This window comes from Phocoena phocoena, chromosome 2, assembly GCF_963924675.1.
Source record: "Phocoena phocoena chromosome 2, mPhoPho1.1, whole genome shotgun sequence".
Lineage (NCBI taxonomy): Eukaryota > Metazoa > Chordata > Mammalia > Artiodactyla > Phocoenidae > Phocoena > Phocoena phocoena.
The window spans coordinates 175,875,737-175,881,813 of NC_089220.1; positions in this window are offsets into that span (position 1 = coordinate 175,875,737).

Sequence of the window (6,077 nt, forward strand, 5' to 3'; positions counted from 1 at the left end):
CATTACTGTCTTGCTTAGCGTTTATTTGTTCTAGGATACTATTATGATTCTCTAATTTACATTTCTGTATTTTTTTTATTTATAGGGATTAACATTAACATCTTAAATCTATAACAATCTAGTTTGAATACCAATTTAGCTTCAATAGTGTAAAAAATCTCTGCTTTTACACAGCTCTGTCCCCCCTTTATGTTGTAATTGTCACAAAGTACATCTTTATACATTGTGTGTCCATTACATAGATTTATAATCACTGTTTTATGCATTTGTCCCTTAAATCATATACAAAGTAAAAATTACCAGAAAAATACAGTAATGCTGGCTTTTCTATTTACCTACATAGTTGACCTCATTCTTGTACTTCATTCTTTCGTATGGTTTTGAGTTATGTCTAATGCCCTTCATTTAAGCCTGAAGGTTCCCTTTAGCATTTCTTGTAGGGCATGTCTCCAGCTGACTGGCTGCCTCAGCTTTTGTTCATCCAGCAAAATCCTATTCTCCTTCAGTTTTGAAGGATAATTTTGCCAGATACAGTATTCTTGTTTGACAGGTTTTTTCCTTCCAGACTTTCAATATATTATCCACTCTCTGGCATCCATGATTTCTGGTAAGAAATTGGCTGTTAATCTTATTCAGGATTTCCTGTACATGATGGGTCACTTTCAAGCCTCTCTCTGGCTTTGATGGTTTAATTATAATGTGTCTTGGTGTGAATCTCTTTGAATTTATCCTGAGGTTCTTGCATTTGTAGATTCACATCTTTCACCAAATTTGGTGAAGGTCATTAATTTTTCAAATATTCCTTCTGCCCTTTTCTTTCTCCTCTCTGCTTGGGTTTCCATTATGCATATGTTGTAAGCTTGATCAGGTCCCACAAGTCTGTGGGTTCTGTCCATTTTTCTTCATTTTCTTTTCTGCTCTCTAGACTGGATCTCAACTCACCTACCTTCAAGCTCACTGATACTTCCTTCTACCTACTCAAATCTATTGTTATATTTTTCCAAAGAATTTTTTAATTGTTATAAGTTTCAAAACTTCTATTTGGCTCCTTTTTATGGTTTGTGTCTCTTTATTGATATGCTCTACTTGGTGAGACATTATTCCCCTATTTCCTTTACTTCTTTGTTTATGATATCCTTGATCTCTTGGCATATTTAAGATGTTCTAAAGTCTTTGTCTAGTAAGTCCAATGTCTCTGCTTCCTCTGGGACAGTTACTGTTATTTTTTTCCCAAATAATGAGCCATACTTTGTTTCTTTGCATGCAACATAATATTTTTTGAAACCTGGACACTTTGAATATTATAATGTGGCAACTCTGGGTTTGTTGTTGCTACTTTGAGGGAGGTTGTAGTTGCTTGTTAGTGGCTTTTCTAAAATAAATTTGTAAGGACAGTATTCTTTGTCATTAATGGCCACTGAAATCTCTGTTATTTAAGCTTATTGGTCAGCTAGTGATTTAACAGAGATTTCCTTAAACGACTTGATCTAATCATCACTGTCATCACTGTCATCATTGTCACCTCCCAGTCTTTGCAGATTGGCTCTGTGTATAAGCACTCCAGTGCTTAGTCAAGCTGTTTATGACTGGAATTCCTGATTCTCTGGAGCCTCCATGTCAGTTGGAGGTGAAAGCTTAGGATCTTCTCAGGTCTTTAATGAGCACACCTCCAGTCCTGTGCATGTGTGTGGCTTTCTAGATTCCCTGTATACCTGAGAGCTTTTCGAAGCCCTTATATCCTTATGCATTTCCTTTCCCAGTCTCCTTTCCTGGGATTTTTCAGTGTGTCTACTGCTTGTCCCAATTGTTATCTCTTACCCCCAGGCAGCTATAGCAAGTGTATTTGTCACTAGATGCTTTGGACAAATGTTTCCCGGGAATCTCATGTGTCTCTGAGAAGGTTCTGAGGCAGATGAAAGAAAGCCAAGCCCTTGAGTTGATTCCTCAGGGAGTCACCAAATGGATCAAGACACATAACCACAATTATTTGAGAATTGGGTCCATATTACTCCCTCTGCACCAGGAAGCTAACTAAGTATATGGGTTGCTATCTTCATAGTCACTGCCGAGCATAGGAGTAATAAATGGCAAACAGGTGAATTAAAAGGCCACACAGCCCTCCCTGAAATTCAGCAGCTTCCTTTTTCATTATGCATCCTCCCATTAAGTTTTTTTTTTGTTAGATTTCAAACTTCAAGAAAAGTTGATTCTGAAGGACTTTGCCAGCTTAATCCTTGTTTCAGGGGAGGGATGGCATTTCAGAGTTCCCTACCCTACCATGTTCAATGATGACTCTCATGGACAATGGCACAAAGTCAATTTGATGGATAACTGCATGCAAAACAAGGTACTCAATCCATACTCTACACCACATATAAAAATTACCTCAGAATGAAACATAAATTAAATTTAAAATATAAAACATCTGCAAGATGTAAAATGTAAAAATGTAAAACATCTAAAAGAAAACAAATGAGAAAATCTGTTGCCTTGGATTAGGCAAAAATTAGATGTGACTCCAAAAGCATGATCCATAAAAGAAGAAATGTATAAACTGAACTTCATCAAAATCTAAAACTTCGGCCCTTTAAAAGATACTGTTAAAATAATGCAAAGATAAGCTACAAATTGAAAGAAAATATACCTGATAAAGAACCTGTATCCAAAGTATATAAATAATATTCAAACCTCAATTAGAAAACAACTCACTTTTGTAATTATGAAAGATTTGAAGAAACACCTCAATAAAGAACATATATAAATATTGAGACTTTCAAGATGGCGGAGGAGTAAGACATAGAGATCACCTTCCTCCCCACGAATATATCAGAAATACATCTACATGGGGAACAACTCCTACAGAACACCTACTGAACGCTGGCAGAAGACCTCAGACTTCCCAAAAGGCAAGAAACTCCCCACGTACCTGGGTAGGGCAAAAGAAAAAAGAAAAAACAGAGACAAAAGAATAGGGACAGGACTTGCACCTCAGGGAGGGAGCTGTGAAGGAGGAAAGGTGTCCACACACTAGGAAGCCCCTTCACTGGCAGAGATGGGGTGTGGGCAGGGGGGGCGCTTTGGAGCCACGGAGGAGCACGCAGCAACAGGGGTGCAGAGGGCAAAGCGGAGAGATTCCTGCACAGAGGATCGGTGCCGACCGGCACTCACCAGCCCGTGACGCTTGTCTGCTCACCTGCTGGGGTGGGCAGGGGCTGGGAGCTGAGGCTCTGGTTTCGGAGGTCAAACCCCAGGGAGAGGACTGGGGTTGGCGGCGTGAACACAGCCTGAAGGGGGCTAGTGCGCCACAGCTAGCTGGGAGGGAGACCAGGAAAAAGTCTGGACCTGCCTAAGAGGCAAGAGACCATTGTTTCAGGGTGTACAAGGAGAGGGGATTCAGAGCACCACCTAAACAAGCTCCAGAGACAGGCGCGAGCTGCGGCCATCAGCGCAGACCCCAGAGAAGGGCATGAAACGCTAAGGCTGCTGCTGCAGTCACCAAGAAGCCTGTGTGCGAGCACAGGTCACGATCCGCACCTCCCCTCCGGGGAGCCTGTGTAGCCTGCCACTGCCAGGGTCCCGGGATCCAGGGACAACTTCCCCGGGAGAACACATGGTGCGCTAAGGCTGGAGCAACGTCACACTGGCCTCTGGCGCCGCAGGCGCACCCCGCATTCAGAGCCCCCAATCAGCTGCTACTTTAATCCTGTCCTGTCTGAGAGAAGAACAGACGCCCTCAGGTGACTTACACGCAGAGGCGGAGCCAAATCTAAAGCTGAGCCCCAGGAGCTGTGCGAACAAAGAAAGGAAAATCTCTGTGCGGCCTCAGGAGTAGCAGATTATATCTCAACAATCAACTTGATGTACCTGCATCTGTGGAATACCTGAATAGACAACGATCAACCCGAAATTGAGGCAGTGGACTTTGGGAGCAACTGTAGACTTGGGGTTTGCTTTCTGCATCTAATTTGTTTCTGGTTTTATGTTTATCTTAGTTTAGTATTCAGGGTTTATTATCATTGGTACATTTGTTTATTGATTTGGTTGCTCTCTTTTTATTTTTTATATATATATATTTTTTCCCTTTTTCTCTTTTGTGTGAGTGTGTGCATGCTTCTTTGTGTGATTTTTGTCTGTATAGCTTTGCTTTTACCATTTGTCCTAGGGTTCTGTCTGTCTGTGTTTTTTTTTTCTTTAGTATAGTTTTTAGCGCTTTTGATCATTGGTGGATTTGTTTTTTGGTTTGGTTGCTCTCTTCATTCTTTTTTATTATGTTTTAATTTTTTAATAATTTAAAAAAATTTATTTTAATTTTTTTTCCTTTCTTTCTTTCATGTCCTTCTCCCTTTTCTTCTGAACGGTGTGGCTGACAGGGTCTTGGTGCTCCAGCCTGGTGTCAGGCTTGTGCCTCTGAGGTGGGAGAGCCGAGTTCAGGACATTGGTCCACCAGAGACCTCCTGGCACCACATAATATCAAATGGTGAGAGCTCTCCCAGAGATCTCCATCTTACCACTAAGACCCAGCTCCACTCAACAACCAGCAAGCTACAGTGCTGGACACCCCATGCCAAACAACTAGCAAGACAGGAAAACAAACCCACTCATTAGGAGACAGGCTGCCTAAAATCATAATAAGATCAACAGACACCCCAAAACACACCACCAGAGGTGGTCCTGCCCATTAGAAAGACAAGATCCAGCCTCATCCACCAGAACACAGGCACCAGTCCCCTCCACCAGGAAGCCTACACAATCCACTGAATCAACCTTACCCACTGGGGGCAGACACCAAAAACGACGGGAAATAAGAACATGCAGCCTGTGAAAAGGAGACCTCAAACACAGTAAATGAATTAAAATGAGAAGACAGAGGGACACACAGCAGATAAAGGAGCAAGGTAAAAACCCACCAGACCAAACAAATGAAGAGGAAATAGGCAGTCTACCTGAAAAAGAATTCAGAGTGATAATAGTAAAGATGATCCAAAATCTTGGAAATAGAATGGAGAAAATACAAGAAACGTTTAACAAGGACCCAGAAGAACTAAAGAGCAAACAAACAATGATGAACAACACAATAAATGAAATTAAATATTCTCTAGAAGGAATCAATAGCAGAATAACTGAGGCAGAAGAACGGATAAATGACCTGGAAGATAAAATAGTGGAAATAACTACCACAGAGCAGAATAAAGAAAAAAGAATGAAAAGAATTGAGGACAGTCTCAGAGACCTCTGGGACAACAAATGCACCAACATTTGAATTATAGGGGATCCCAGAAGAAGAAGAGAAAAAGAAAGGGACTGAGAAAATATTTGAAGAGATTGTAGTTGAAAACTTCCTTAGGATAGGAAAGGAAATAGTCAGTGAAGTCCAGGAAGCACAGAGAGTCTCATACAGGATAAATCCAAGGAGAAACATTCCAAGAAACATATTAATCAAACTATCAAAAATTAAATACAAAGAAAAAATATTAAAAGCAGCAAGGGAAAAACAACAAATAACATACAAGGGAATCCCCATGAGGTTATCAGCTGATCTTTCAGCAGAAACTCTGCAAGCCAGAAGGGAGTAGCAGGACATATTTAAAGTGATGAAGGGGAAAAACCTACAACCAAGATTACTCTACCCAGCAAGGATCTCATTCAGATTTGATGGAGAAATTAAAACCTTTACAGACAAGCAAAAGCTAAGAGAAGTCAGCACCACCAAACCAGCTTTACAACAAATGCTAAAGGAACTTCTCTAGGCAGGAAACACAAAAGAAGGAAAAGATCTACAATAACAAACCCAAAACAATTAAGAAAATGGTAATAGGAACATACATATAATTACCTTAAATGTAAATGGATTAAATGCTCCAACCAAAAGACATAGACTGGCTGAATGGATACAAAAACAAGACCCGTATATACACTGTCTACAAGAGACCCACTTCAAACTTAGGGATATATACAGACTGAAAGTGAGGGGATGGAAAAAGATATTCCATACAAATGGAAATCAAACGAAAGCTGGAGTAGCAATTCTCATATCAGACAAAATAGATTTTAAAATAAAGACTATTACAAGAGACAAA